The sequence below is a fragment of the Podarcis liolepis genome (assembly GCF_965112155.1).
Source record: "Podarcis liolepis genome assembly, chromosome: 12".
NCBI lineage: Eukaryota > Metazoa > Chordata > Lepidosauria > Squamata > Lacertidae > Podarcis > Podarcis liolepis.
Genome location: NC_139563.1, coordinates 3,730,603 through 3,745,857, shown reverse-complemented (window position 1 = coordinate 3,745,857; position 15,255 = coordinate 3,730,603). Strand labels below are relative to the sequence as shown.

Below are 15,255 nucleotides of genomic sequence, written 5' to 3'. Positions count from 1 at the left end.
CTAGGCTGGGATAGCAGGCTTGTGGGTTTTTGAATGTCTGATGTAGATTTTTTTCAATTTTGTTGTTCTGTATGGGACAATGACAATAAAGGTTATCGTAAATGGCCTTCGAAGGAACAGAACAACCCTACCTTGCCCTCAACATCGGAGTCCCTGGTGACTGGAAGCGGCCGCTGAGACCACATAACACTGATCCTGAAAGACCTACATTGGCTAATAATAATAATAATAATAATAATAATAATAATTTATTATTTATACCCCACCCATCTGGCTGAGTTTCCCCAGCCACTCTGGGCGGCTCCCAATCAAGTGTTAAAAACAATACAGCATTAAATCTTAAAAACCTGAACAGGGCTGCCTTCAGATGTCTTTTAAAGATAGGATAGCTGCTTATTTCCTTCACATCTGAAGGGAGGGCGTTCCACAGGGTGGGTGCCACCACGGAGAAGGCCCTCTGCGTGGTTCCCTGTAACATCACTTCTCGCAGTGAGGGAACCACCAGAAGGCCCTCGGCGCTGGACCTCAGTGTCTGGGCAGAACGATGGAGGTGGAGATGCTCCTTCAGGTCTACTGGGCCTTTGAGGCTGTTTAGGGCTTTAAAGGTCAGCACCAAGACTTTGAATTGTGCTCGGAAACGTACTGGGAGCCAATGAAGATCTCTCAGGACCAGTGTTATATGGTCTCGGCAGCCACTTCCAGTCACCAGTCTGGATTAATTGCAGTTTCCGGGTCACCTTCAAAGGGTCACCTGCAAGACAGTCTTTGGGCAGGGAGGGTCTCATCCTGCATACCAGATGGAGCTGGTAGACAGCTGCCCTGGACACAGAATTCACCTGCACCTCCATGGACAGCTGTGAGTCCAGAATGACTCCCAGGCTGCGCACCTGGTCCTTCAGGGGCACAGTCACCCCATTCAGGACCAGGGAGTCCTCCACACCCGCTCACCCCCTGTCCCCCCAAAACAGTACTTCTGTCTTGTCAGGATTCAACCTCAATCTGTTAGCTGCCATCCATCCTCCAACCGCCTCCAGACACTCACACAGGACCTTCACCGCATTCACTGGTTCTGATTTAAAAGAGAGGCAGAGCTGGGTATCATCCGCATATTGATGAACACCCAGCCCAAACCCCCTGATGATCTCTCCCAGTGGCTTCTATAGATATTAAAAAGCATGGGGGAGAGGACAGAACCCTGAGTCACCCCACAAGTGAGAGCCTAGTACGTTTCCAAGCACAATTCCAAGTGTTGGTGCTGATCTTAAAAGCCCTAAATGGCCTCGGTCCAGTAGACCTGAAGGAGCGTCTCCACCCCCATCGTTTTGCCCGGACACTGAGGTCCAGCTCCAAGGGCCTTCTGGTGGTTTCCTCCCTGCAAGAAACGAGGTTACAGGGAACCAGGCAGAGGGCCTTCTCAGTGGTGGCGCCCGCCCTGTGGAACGCCCTCCCATCAGATGTCAAGGAAATAAACAACTGTCTGACTTTTAGAAGACATCTGAAGGCAGCCCTGTTTAGGGAAGTTTTGAATCTTTGATGTCTTACTGTGTTTTTCATATCCTGTTGGGAGCCGCCCAGAGTGGCTGGGGAGGCCCAGTCTGATGGGCGGGGTATAAGTAATAAATGATGATGATGATGTCTAGGGCTGCAAACAAGCCTGAGGCATTTCTTTCTGGACAATAGGCCAGATCTTCATCTCCCCATATTTGACAGGGCAGGGCTCTCCACCTATCAATCACCTGACACCAGGTGACTTATCCTTTGAATGAAACTGAATGCTTCAGCACTCAGGGCAGATAAAATGAACACACAGGACAGAGAAGCTATGGAACTCACTTCACCCAGGAGGCAGTGATGGAAATCCACTTCGATGGCTTTAGAAGAGGGTTAGACAAATTCATGGAGATGGCAACTGATGACTGCTAGCCAGGATGGCTTTGCTCTGTCTCCAAAGGCCAGAGACAGTATCCTGAATCCCAGTTTAACTGCAGGAGGGCAGAGGACTCTTGTGCTTGGGCTGCCTGTCAGTCAGTTTTATTGCACATAGCCAAAGGCTGCCACAATGTACACAGAACCATACAACAATTAAAAGGAAATATGCTGGATTCCTACCAAAAATCTTAAAAGGTTTAAGACATTACCTACTCTAAATAGAGCTATAAAAGTACCTTAATATACAGGTTAAGACATTAAACAACAGAATTTATAGGCTAAAATCACCACATGGCCACTCATATATTAAAAAATAACGTTAATTAATACAATTAATACATTCGGAGTTTGGTGATAAAGACAGAATATAGCTTGATGTAGATAGGGTCAAATAAATTCATCTCCTTTACAGTTGGTGGCTATCTTGGCTACCGTATTTTTCGCTCCATAAGACGCACCTGACCATAAGACGCACATAGTTTTTAGAGGAGGAAAATAATAAAAAATATATTCTGAACGAAATAGTGGATGTATGTTTTTTGTGGTTCACGCTGTGGCCACAGACATGTGATCTGATGGTGAATTTGGGGTGACCCAATGCAAAAATCCTGAGGATCCATGTGGACCCGTGCATTGTAACCACGTTTTTGCTCCATTGCGGCCCCACGCAACAGTGGGTGTGTGATTTTTTTGGTGCAGGCTGTAGCCATGGACATGCTATGTGATCTGATGGTGAATTTGGGGTATATAATTTGCTCTAATTTTCCTAGCGGTAGTTGCAAAGAGTGCCACATGCCAGGTCACATACTTACCGTATTTTTTTTTGCTCTATACGACTCACTTTTTCCCTCCTAAAAAGTAAGGGGAAATGTGTGTGCGTCTTATGGAGCGCAGCTATCCCAGAAGCCAGAACAGCAAGAGGGATTGCTGCTTTCACTGCGCAGCGATCCCTCTTGCTGTTCTGGCTTCTGAGATTCAGAATATTTTTTTCCCCTTGTTTTCCTCCTCCAAAAACTAGGTGCGTCTTGTGGTCTGATGCGTCTTACAGAGCGAAAAATATGGTATCTATGTCTGCGAGGAGATATAAAATCATGTCAGAGGGGTTCTGGCCAGGGGACCTTGTCGTTATAGGTGCTAAAAATTGTTCTCTTGCTTCATTATATAAGGGGCAGCACAAGATATAATGCATAAGGTCCTCCACTTCAGGACATCCCCTAATGCAAACACATTCGTTTGTTGGTATGCCTCTGTGTCTCCCATCTCTATGAGCACAAATCTCTTAACCACAAAACTCTCATACCTTTTCTTCCCACCTGTCTCCTTCATATTCATAAAGCTGGCCGGCGGCCCAGGTGTCGCAAGAGGAGGCTGTCTGGCTGTTGTCTGAGCTGACTAATAATGAGAAATCGGGAGGGAGGGATTGTCTGAAGTAACCAGATCCAGGGTGCGAAGGACGGGCTGATCTCAGCATATTGGATTTCACAAGAAACCTGTGGAAGCTTAACATGCTCTTGCCTGTTCGCGAAGATCAGAAACGGGAAGTGCCTTATTGCCGAACTGTCAGCAAAAGAAGCTGCTTTCTTTGTTTGCTTTTCCCCTCCAGTTGAAGAGTGGATCTGAATAGATGATCTCAGAGCAAAACAACATTCAAAGATACCACGTGGTATCCCTAATGGGGGCATATGCACACCCAAGATATCGGGGGGCAGCTGTAAATACAGGCCCACTGGAGGTAAAAGGTAAAGGTAAAGGGACCCCTGACCGTTGGGTCCAGTCGCGGACGACTCTGGGGTTGCGGCGCTCATCTCGCTTTATTGGCCAAGGGAGCCGGCGTACAGCTTCCGGGTCATGTGGCCAGCATGACTAAAGTGCAAGTAGATAAATAGGTACCGTTCCGGCGGGAAGGTAAACGGCGTTTCCGTGCGCTGCTCTGGTTCACCAGAAGTGGCTTAGTCATGCTGGCCACATGTCCCAGAAGCTGTACGCCGGCTCCCTTGGCCTATAGAGCGAGATGAGCGCCGCAACCCGAGTCGGTCACGACTGGACCTAATGGTCAGGGGTCCCTTTACCTTTACCTATTTTAGGACACACACCGGCCAGGCCAGTTGAGTCTCAGTGTGTGAACAATTGTAGAAGACACACAAGCAGGTTCACCTGTGGCTGTGCATTACAATGGAAAAACCCCAGAGTCGGTCACGACTGGACCTAATGGTCAGGGGACCCTTTACCTTTACCTTACTCCTTAACCTAGGTGGGCAACCTTCCCAGGTTGATAAGCCCCAATTAATCCAGAATGCGGCAGCTAGACTGGTGACTGGGAGTGGCCACCAAGACCATATAACACCAGTCCTGAAAGACCTACATTGGCTCCCAGTACGTTTCTGAGCACAATTCAAAGTGTTCAAACACCTTTAAAGCCCTAAACTGCCTCGGTCTAGTATACCTGAAGGAGCTTCTCCACCCCCATCATTCTACCCGGACACTGAGGTCCACTGAGGGCCTTCTGGCGGTTCCCTCACTACGAGAAGTGAGGTTACAGGGAACCAGATAGAGGGCTTTCTCGGTGGTGGCATCCGCCCTGTGGAACGCCCTCCCACCAGATGTCGAGGAGATAAACAACTATCTGACTTTTAGAAGACTTCTGAAGGCAGTTTAGGGAAGCTTTTCATGTTTGATGTCTTAGTGTGTTTTTAATATCCTGTTGGAAGCCATCCAGAGTGGCTGGGGAGGCCCGGCCAGATGGGCAGGGTATAAGTAATATATTTGTTTGTTTGTTGTTGTTGTCTTGCCCCCCACCATGGCCAGTAGAAAAGGATGGTGGACTAGATGGGCCATTGGCCTAATCATCATCATCATCATCATTTTTAATTTGTATACAGTGGTGCCTCGCAAGACGAAAAGAATCTGTTCTGTGATTCTCTTCGTCTAGCGGTTTTTTCGTCTTGCGAAGCAAGCCCATTGACGGATTAGTGGATTAGCGCTATTAGCGGCTTTTAGCGGCTTATCGGCTTATCGGATCAGCTGATAAGCGGCTTAGCGGCTTAGGAAAAGGGGGGGAGGGAAAAAACCCCGCAGGAACTCGCAAGACATTTTCGTCTTGCGAAGCAAGCCCATAGGAGATTCGTTTTGCGAAGCACCTCCAAAACGGAAAACTCTTTCGTCTAGTGAGTTTTCCGTCTTGCGAGGCATTCGTCTTGCGGGGCACCACTGTACAGCCTTTCTATCTTACACTACTCAAGGCGGTTTACAAGCTGAAGAAACAAAAAATGTACATCTTATAACAATCTAATGCAATACAAAAATGTGATAATAAAACATAACTTTAAAATAGGCAGCCTACATCAATAAGGTGACATTCAACAATCAGTTAGAATAGTATAAAATAATAATATCAACATATAAAAGTTAAACAGAAATCCACTCAGCAGTTACAATAATATCTAAACTATAATCAATAAAACAATGGCAAGCCACAGTACATAAAACAATGCAGGACACATTGAGAAGCAGAGGGTGGAGTAAGGCAGGTGGAAGGAGGCCTTGCCTGATGGAGTCTCTCCCCTCACAGCCTCTCCCCCTAATCCGGCTGGCTCTTCTTAGCGTTCATAACTCACTGTATGGCACCTGCTCCTTCCACAGCTGTCACCTTACAGATTTGAAAATACGGAACCAGCAGCCTCGAAAATAAGGGATCAGCAGCCAAAATAAGGGATCAACAATTACTTTGATAAAATACATATTTTGTTGCATGCAAATGGCTTTAGATACCTATTAGGTCCATAAATTACCATATAGCATATATTCAACACAAAAAACAGCAACAAATTGTTGTTGACAAAGGACAGCTGGACATAGAAAGGGCCCCATTACCTTCAGTAGCTTATTTAACGGACATCATCAATAAGGGACAGCAGCGGGACATGGCGCTGGGATAAGGGATTGTCCCGCCAAATAAGGGACGCTTGACAGCTATGGCTCCTTCCTTCCCACTCTTTCCCTGACCTAAGCCACCAACATTTTATTAGCTATGTGCTGGTGCAGAGAATCTCCTGCCACCTCTTACATCACCTGCGGTTTGGCAGGCGCTCTGGGCCCAGCATCTTATCCGGAGGGCCTGGGGAAGACTCTCATTAGCAGTAATTGCGGAGAGAGCATTTTGTGTGGGAATTGAGAGCTGTCCTGATTATATCTTTTCCTGCCGTGGTGCTGGCTTAAAAACAACAACAACATAAACTCCTTCTGCCCGTGCACAATGGACTCATCATGTACTTCATCGTACATCATATACATTTTGGAGGTCCCAAGTCACAAGATGGTTACATTGGTCTCAACTAGGGCCAGGGCCTTTTCAGTACTGGCCCCGACTTGGTGGAACAAAGGAAGGAAGTCAATATGTGTATATGTATGTAATGACTAGATTAGAATGAAGATATGGTTTTATTTGTAGATGCGTGCTTTTTATTTTCTTTTGTTTTTTTCTTTTGTTTTTGTGTTCTGTTTTTCTTTCTTTTTTGTATAGTATTATTTTGGATTCAGTGTTTGTAATTTTTGCTGTAATTTCGCATTGAAATTAATAAAATAAAAAGAAAGAAAAAAAAGAAAGTAAGAAAGAAAGGTTGTGGACCCTTCTTCCTTGGAGGTATGTAAGCTTACAGGTCCCTTCAAATTCTGCAAATCTATGATTCTGTGTGAAGCCTTCAGCAGGGGAGAGTGGTTAGTGGAAATTTTGGAGGGACAACACTTTGCAGTAGTCAATATACTTTCCAATTGCACAATAGCATCTTTGGATCCAAGTCGAAAGGATGCCTGGGTGGTATTCAGCTAAGCGCTACTCTGAAGTAGACCCATTGAGTTTGATGGCCCCCAACTTAGCCACGCTCATTGATTTCAGCGGGTCTGCTCTGAATAAATCTTATCTCACCACCAACCTATGTTTTTCTTCTTTGGCCCTGTCTTTTTTTATGCGCAAATCTATGCAGATTTAACAAATGAGAACAGCCTTTAAATGTATCTACCACCCCCCAGTGCTATATGCAACACTTCTCAAAGTCCGGTTTCGCTGGAAACAGAAAGGTGATAGAGCCATAGATAAGGGGGAAATAGCCATAGATTGTTGTTTAGTCATTTAGTGGTGTCCGCCTCTTCGTGACCCCCTGGACCAGAGCACGCCAGGCACTCCTGTCTTCCACTGCCTCCCGCAGTTTGGTCAAACTCATGCTGGTAGCTTCAAGAACACTGTCCCACCATCTCGTCCTCTGTCGTCCCCTTCTCCTTGTGCCCTCCATCTTTCCCAACATCAGGGTCTTTTCCAGGGAGGCTTACAGAAAACAACCCCCTATTGCCATCTAGTGGACAAACAGACTATCCACATGCCTAAAATTAAAGTTCACTGTTTTGGTAAAAGTGCTCTCAACTAGGGAGGTGGCGTGGATAGTTTGCCTTCTTCCAGATAACAGAATGAGCAGGAATGGCACCAGGAACATGGAACTGCCATGGAATTCTACTTAATATTCCTCAGAGCAGAACACAATATATAGTTGTTGTTGTTGTTGCTGTTGTTTAGTCATGTCCACTTCTTCCTGACCCCCTGGACCAGAGCACGCCAGGCACTCCTGTCTTCCACTGCCTCCCACAGTTTGGTCAAACTCATGCTGGTAGCTTCGAGAACACTGTCCCACCATCTCGTCCTCTGTCGTCCCCTTCTCCTTGTGCCCTCCATCTTTCCCAGCATCAGGGTCTTTTCCTGGGAGTCTTCTCTTCTCATGAGGTGGCCAAAGTCTTGGAGCCTCAGCTTCAGGATCTGTCCTTCCAGTGAGCACTCAGGGCTGATTTCCTTCAGAATGGAGAGGTTTGATCTTCTTGCAGTCCATGGGACTCTCAAGAGTCTCCTCCAGCACCAGAATTCCAAAGCATCCATTCTTCGGCAATCAGCCTTCTTTATGGTCCAGCTCTCACTTCCATACATCACTCCTGGGAAAACCATAGCTTTAACTATATGGACCTTTGTTGGCAAGGTGATGTCTCTCCTTTTTAAGACGCTGTCATGTTAATTTCGTGACTGCTGTCATGTATAGTTAGCAGAGTAAAAACTTAAACGTGTTGCAGGATTCCCCAAAAATAGACCAGAGGCAATATTATTTCATCCAGCAGAGCTTTACTGCTACTGAAGGCAGATGAGCATAATGGTCACAAATCAAATATATTCAGGATTGGCCCTGTCCATAAGAAATCCAGTTGCAGCAGGGCTCAGTATCTTGGGCTCAGTATCGCCGCCTATCTCCTTTTCTCTTTTCTGAACTCTTTCGTGTCTCAAAGTGCATTCCCCAGAACCGAACGCTACACTCAAGATGAACTCTCGAGTAGAGCGGAGGAAGGTGGAAATCCTGTGAAACCATCCACCCACCCAAAAGGGTTGCTAACAAGAAGCTTTTGCCTGAAAATAAATCACAAAAATGTGTTGTTTCATAGCAGGCTGGCAGGCAGATATAGAGAGGGAGGGTGTGAGTTTCTGTGCCTGTCGTGGAATTCTACTCAATCTTGATCCAGAGCAGATTTCAACATATAGTTAGCAGAGTAAAAACTAACAGGAACATGGTGGATCAGCACCCTGCCCTCATCATGGCTAAGCTGGTACCCGTGTGAAGCACAGATCTGAGCTCAAGAGCCCTCTCCCCTGCAGTTTCTAGCCACCATTGCTCAGAAACTTTACTACTCTGATCATGCATATAAAGGTAAAGGGACCCCTGACCATTAGGTCCAGTCGCGGACGACTCTGGGGTTGTGGCGCTCATCTCGCTTTCTTGGCCGAGGGAGCCGGTGTACAGCTTCCGGGTCATGTGGCCAGCATGACCAAGCCGCTTCTGGCAAACCAGAGCAGCGCACGGGAACACCGTTTACCTTTCCGCCGGAGTGGTACTATTTATCTACTTGCACTTTGACGTGCTTTCGAACTGCTAGGTGGGCAGGAGCAGGGATCGAGCAATGGGAGCTCAGTCCGTCGCAAGGATTCGAACCACCGACCTTCTGATCGGCAAGCCCTAGGCTCTGTGGTTTAACCCACAGCGCCACCCGCGTCCCTGATCATGCATATACATAGTTATATATTATTAAAATTGATATGCTGCTCCTATCCACCACTTAGGATCGAGCGGATGAGACCATGCTCCAGAAAGCAGTTTCTGCACATGCTGCAGAGAGAAGTGAGAGGCACGTAGGGCCCGTCCACCTGGGAAAGGAGCCCACCTAGGAGAAGGAAAACTCTGATCCTGAACCCACACAGCCTTGCGGGACATAATTGGGCGAAGAAAAGGTTAGGGAATAAACCGTACACTAACCTAGAGTGGTTTCCTCTTTCTGGCAACTCCCGCAGCCAAGCTGGTGCCAAACATCTTGCTCTGCTTTCCTTTGGACCCCATCAGTGAGGTTGAGAGGGGGTCTTGTTTATGGTTACCAGATGTCCCTGTTTCCCGGGGACAGTCCACAGATTTACAAACCTGTCCCCGGACAAAATCCGTCCCTGGAATGTCCCCGGATTTCATATAATGTCCCCAGGTTTATATTTTAAGTGTTGTAGCTTTATTAGTAGGGAACGAATGTTGCGTGATTGCTTTAACGGCACAAGACACGTCATATGGGGACTTCTGGCGAGGCAAAATGGCGGGCGCCACAGCAGCGAGCAGCTCCTGAAGCCAGCCAGAGCCAACTTACTGGTGAAATGGACAAGCTGTGATTATAATATGAAAACTCAAGTGTGATTTCTTGCACCCAGTTCCAAAGGGAGGGGGGGGAACTATGACTAATATATAACATTAGAAGCTTTCTGGTCTTACCTGGGGAAAAACAAATGTTTACAATTGACTCTACAGCTTGGTTTTTATTTCACCAAGGTGATTATTTATGGTATACAGCCCAGTCCATTCAGTCACTAGGAAGCAGGCTGACACAGTGCACAGGTGAGATGCTATTTTTAAAACAGAAATAAATTATACTTAGGGGAGACGTAGGAACTCTCTTAAATATTAAAAGTCAAGCTATTGCAGTATAACCCCCCCAAAAAATTATTTATATAGGTGTGAGCAGTTGAAACTCCTTCCCTATCCAGAGGCACAGGTATGCAGTTCCCACCAAAGGATAACACAGTAAGTGGCTGCATGTTTCTTTTCATGTCCTAAATGGCAGTGTGAAGGATTCACTGGGACTCCTCTGCTTTCCTGAGTTTCCCTCCTGCATGGGTGCAGGATCAGGGCCTTGGCTGGTGGAGGCAGGTTGGGAGATGATGAGCCAGATACGGAAAAGCTGAAGTTCCTGGGAAATCGCAGTTCCCAGGAAATGGGTTTGGCAGGGAGTGTGTGTTGTTGTTGTTTAGTCGTGTACGACTCTGCATGACCTCCTGGACCAGAGCACGCCAGGCACTCCTGTCTTCCACTGCCTCCCGTAGTTTGGTCAAACTCATGCTGGTAGCTTCGAGAACACTGTCCCACCATCTCGTCCTCTGTCATCCCCTTCTCCTTGTACCCTCCATCTTTCCCAACATCAGGGTCTTTTCCAAGGAGTCTTCTCTTCTCATGAGGTGGCCAAAGTCTTGGAGCCTCAGCTTCAGGATCTGTCCTTCCAGTGAGCACTCAGGGCTGATTTCCTTCAGAATGGAGAGGTTGGATCTTCTTGCAGTCCATGGGACTCTCAAGAGTCTCCTCCAGCACCAGAATTCAAAAGCATCCATTCTTTGGTGATCAGCCTTCTTTATGGTCCAGCTCTCACCTCCATACATCACTACTGGGAAAACCAGAGCTTTAACTATACGGACCTTTGTTGGCAAGGTGATGTCTCTGCTTTTTAAAATGCTGTCTAGGTTTGTCATTGCTTTTCTCCCAAGAAGCAGGTGTCTTTTAATTTTGTGACTGCTGTCACCATCTGCAGTGAAGGGAGTGTGTAATGGGAGCTTTATCTGAGAAAAAGGGATGGGAAGACCCTCAAGGGGCTGGCAGGATGAAGGGCAAAGTGCGAGGCCTCACCCTGTTCCCAGGAACTGCTGGAGGATATGAATGCAATCACCTACCCCTAATACATATATGGTTGGCATCCGTCTGTCTCGGGAGACAGTGGAAGAGTGTGCCTTTGGAGGTGAAGTCAAACTGTTGGATGGTTGTAATAATAATAATAATAATAATAGGCACACGCTCCCCCACCCTCCAGCCTGCCGCGCGATTGGCGCTGGAGACTGAGGCGTGGTAAGTTTGCTGACCCCTGATTTACAGTGTCAAAAGCCTTAGTCAGGTCAATAAACACCATATACAGGGGTTGGTTTTGCTCTCTGCATTTTTCTTGAAGCTGTCGAGCGGTGAAAATCATGTCCACCGTCCCCCTAGAATGCCAAAAACCATTTTGTCCCCAGTGTGGAAGGACGTGTGGATCCAGAATTGGCCCCCATAGACTCATTGTTAAAACCGTGTTTATTAAAGACAATCTTAGTCGGCTATGAGGAATCCCTGAAGAAAAAAAGAGTGCAGAGGGTTGGGACTAAATGACCTTCAGGGTGTGAAATATACCGTATTTTTCGCCATATAGGATACACTATTTCCCCTCCAAAAATGAAGGGGAAATGTGTGTGCGTCCTATGGGGCGAATGCAGGCTTTCGCTGAAGCCTGGTGAGAGGGGTCGGTGCGCACCGACCCCTCTCGCTCTCCAGGCTTCAGGAGAGCCCCATCGCCAGCCCCGCAAACTCGAGGGACAGTGGGGAGGCGCAGTGCGCCTTTCCCGCTGTCCCCTGACTTGGTTAGAAGGCTGGCGGGGGGGAGAAGCCTGCTCCTCTCCGTCGCCAGCCCCGCAAACTCGGGGGACAGCGGGAAGGTGCAGCGCGCCATCCCGCTGTCTCCCGACCTGGTTTGGAGGCTGGCGGAGGGCTTCCCCCTCCCCCAGCCCTGCAAGCTCCCAGAGCGATGCCAAAGCTGCACGCAGCTTCGGCATGGCTCTGGGTCCCGTTCTGGGGGCTGGGGTCGGGGGAAGCTTGGGCTTCCCCTGCCCCAGCCCCGTGCCTGGGGGGGGAAAAAAATAATTCCCCCCCTTTATTCCCCCCCCCCAATCTAGGTGCTTCCTATGGGCTGGTGCGTCCTATAGGGCAAAAAATACGGTACTCGGAGTTGAGTGTGGATTTCGTGCTCTTTATTCAGCTCTTAGTAGTGAGGAATGGAAGTTCCCGAGAAATGTCTGCTTTATAAACATTATTTACACAATGGGTCCCACGGGATTGGCTAATTCCAGGATTCTCCTGTAGGCCAATCAGGTTGAGGATTCACTTCTACCTGGAGTTGGATTGGGTGGCTCCTGCTGACCAGTCAGACTGCTGCATTCTGGATCCTATTGTTCTGGGACCAATCAGACTGCTGCGTTCTGAATCCTATTGTTCTGGGACCAATCATACTGCTGCATTCTGGATCCTATTGTTCTGGGACCAATCAGACTGCTGCGTTCTGGATCCTATTGTTCTGGGACCAATCAGACTGCTGCATTCTGGATCCTATTGTTCTGGGACCAATCAGACTGCTGCATTTTGATCCTATTCAACTCAGTACATAACAGGGTGTCTTCCATCTCTACAGTTCTATGATTCTAACACCTGCAGGGCCACAAACTGCCCATTCCTACACAACACCCTCCTCCGACCCACTGGAGTATAGAGGGGCTTACTTCTGAGTAAACAGGTACAGGATTACCTGCTGTTTGTGAACGACAAAACACTCCCTCGTTTTACGAAAGAGAGTCCAACCCGTTTGCAAAGCAGAGGTGTGGTTTGCTTAGCTTAAACCTGTCAAATATCATTTGTCGTTTTGAAGGTTGTGGGTTCAGTACACAACAGCTCTCCAGGAGAAAAAGGCGTGCAGCCGCTTTTAAGATTGTTTTATTGTCGCCTTGTTGCTAACTGTATCATAAACTCTGTAACGCAATCAAGCAACGCTTCTCTGTTACTAAGCAACTCCTGTTGTAGTGCAGGCAGGTTGGTTAGTGAGCCAATTAAGGAAATAAAATCAGGACCCAACCCAGAAATTTACTAATTTCCCCAGGTGTCACACAATAATAATATAATAATATATTTTTTATTTATACCCTGCCCTTCCTGGTTCAGAAAACTGGGCTCAGGGCGGCTAACAACAAATTTAAAACACTTGATACAACAAAAACCAGCATAAAATACAGTATAAAACGTGAATAACAATAAATTCAGAATTCAAAAATCAATTTAGGGGGGAAATCCATCCAATAAACATTAGATGATCACCAGGGCTAGCTGGCTAAATCAGTCCAATTTGGGCCAGTGAGGAGACCAGGGAAGAATTAGCTATGGGATCCCAGAGCGGGTAATCTTCATAAAAAGGGGAAGTGAAGGGAAGGAATGGGAATAAAAGATCAGGCTAAGTTCAAATTGAAAGCCAGGCGGAATAGCTCTGTCTTACAGGCCCTGCGGAAGGAAATTAAATCCTGAAGGGCCCTGGTCTCATGTGACAGAGCATTCCACCAGGTCGGAGCCATCACTGAGAAGGCCCTGGCGGAGGATAGTCTGACTTCCTTAGGGCCTTGGACCTCTAAACTAGGGTTATTCATTGGTCTTCATGTCCTCTGTGGGGCAGACCAGGAGAGGCGGTCCTGTAAATACAAGGGCCTTAAGCCACAAAGAGCTTAAGGGGGGGGGCAACTCCCATCTCTTGCGGGGGCGCAATTGGTGCCAGCACCGTCCGTTAAGAGTTTGGGTGTAATCTTCGACACCTCCCTTTCCATGGAGGCGCAGATTGCAGCTACAACAAAGGCGGCATTTTTTCCTCCCCCCCAAGCTAAGCAGTTGGCTCCTTACCTCTCTTGCCCTGACCTAGCCACTGTGATCCACGCGACGGTCACCTCCAGACTGGATTATTGTAACTCGCTCTACGTGGGGCTGCCCTCGAGACTGACCCAGAAACTCCAGCGGGTGCAGAATGCTGCGGCGAGGCTCCTTACGGGGTCCTTGCTGCGAGATCACATTCACCCGGTGCTACACCAGCTGCACTGGCTCCCGGTGGAGTACAGGATCAGGTTTAAGGTGCTGGTTTTAACCTTTAAAGCCCTATACGGCCTAGGACCCTCGTACCTACGGGACCGCCTCTCCTGGTATGCCCCACAGAGAAACTTACGGTCTTCAAATAAAAACATCTTGAAGGTCCCAGGCCACAGAGAAGTTAGGCTGGCCTCAACTAGAGCCAGGGCTTTTTTGGCTGTGGCTCCGATCTGGTGGAACACTCTGTCACAAGAGACCAGGGCCCTGCGGGACTTGACATCTTTCCGCAGGGCCTGCAAGACAGAGCTGTTCCACCAGGCCTTTGGCCAGGGCACAGCCTGACTCCCTCCTTCGGCAATCTTCGCGGAGCTCTGGCCCAATGGTTGCCAGTGGCCTGAATTAATTAATTTTATAATGAATGATTTTAGAGTGTTGTTTATGCTATACTTTTATACTGTTTTATTGTTGTTAGCCGCCCTGAGCCCGGCTTTGGCTGGGGAGGGCGGGATATAAATAAATTTTATTATTATTATTTATTATTTAAAGGTCAAAACCAGCACCTTGAACCTGACCTGATACTCCACCGGGAGCCAGTGCAACTGGTAAAGCATGAACTTATGCATGAACTGACTAGCAAATGAACTGATCCACTGGGTCTTCTGCATTTTTAAAATACACTATACTATAGAGACTCCTTATGCTGCGTTTAGAACCAGAATTGCATTTGCATAGAAACTGTTTCTCAGGCAGCTAGTCCTAGTCTTTATAACCCTGTACCTTCTTCCAGAAGGCAGAAGCTGAAAGAGATCATTTCTGGGGTGCGTACTATCCTGCGCTATCTCTGCAGCTTTCTTATGGCACCTGACAGCATAGATTTGATCCAAGGTGGGAAGAGTGCACCCAATTATTCTCTCCGCAGTCTTTACAACCCTGGACAGCATTGTTTTTTCTCCTGGCCGTGCAGCTCCCAAACCACACACAGACCATAAGTTAATACACTCTCAACAGTACAACGGTAAAATGCCATCAGTAGGTCCTTTGAGAGATTGTTTTTCCGGAGGATTCTCAGAAAATATAACCTCTGCTGTGCTCTCTTTGTCAGGTCTTTGCTGTTTTCTCCCCAGGGTAGGTCATCTCTCAACTCCATTCCCAGAAATCAAAACACCGTGACCTGTTCCGCGCACTTCCCCTCAATAATAAGTGGCTGAATATTCAATTTACATTTCCTAAAGTCCACAATAATCTCTTTTGTTTTCTTTATGTTAAGGAGTAAGTTGTTTTTCCTGCACCACTCCCCCAACTG

The 15,255-nt window shown here is 47.4% G+C and overlaps 1 long non-coding RNA gene across 1 annotated transcript in view; it reads right to left on the bottom strand.

The window, feature by feature from the left end:
• LOC310689603 overlaps nucleotides 1-8,163 on the bottom strand; it is a 33,405-nt gene extending 25,242 nt beyond the window's left edge. The window contains exon 1 of the long non-coding RNA XR_014517549.1: nucleotides 7,503-8,163. This is a non-coding gene — a long non-coding RNA (uncharacterized lncRNA). The remainder of the gene's footprint in view (nucleotides 1-7,502) is intronic.
• Nucleotides 8,164-15,255: the final 7,092 nt, after the last annotated feature.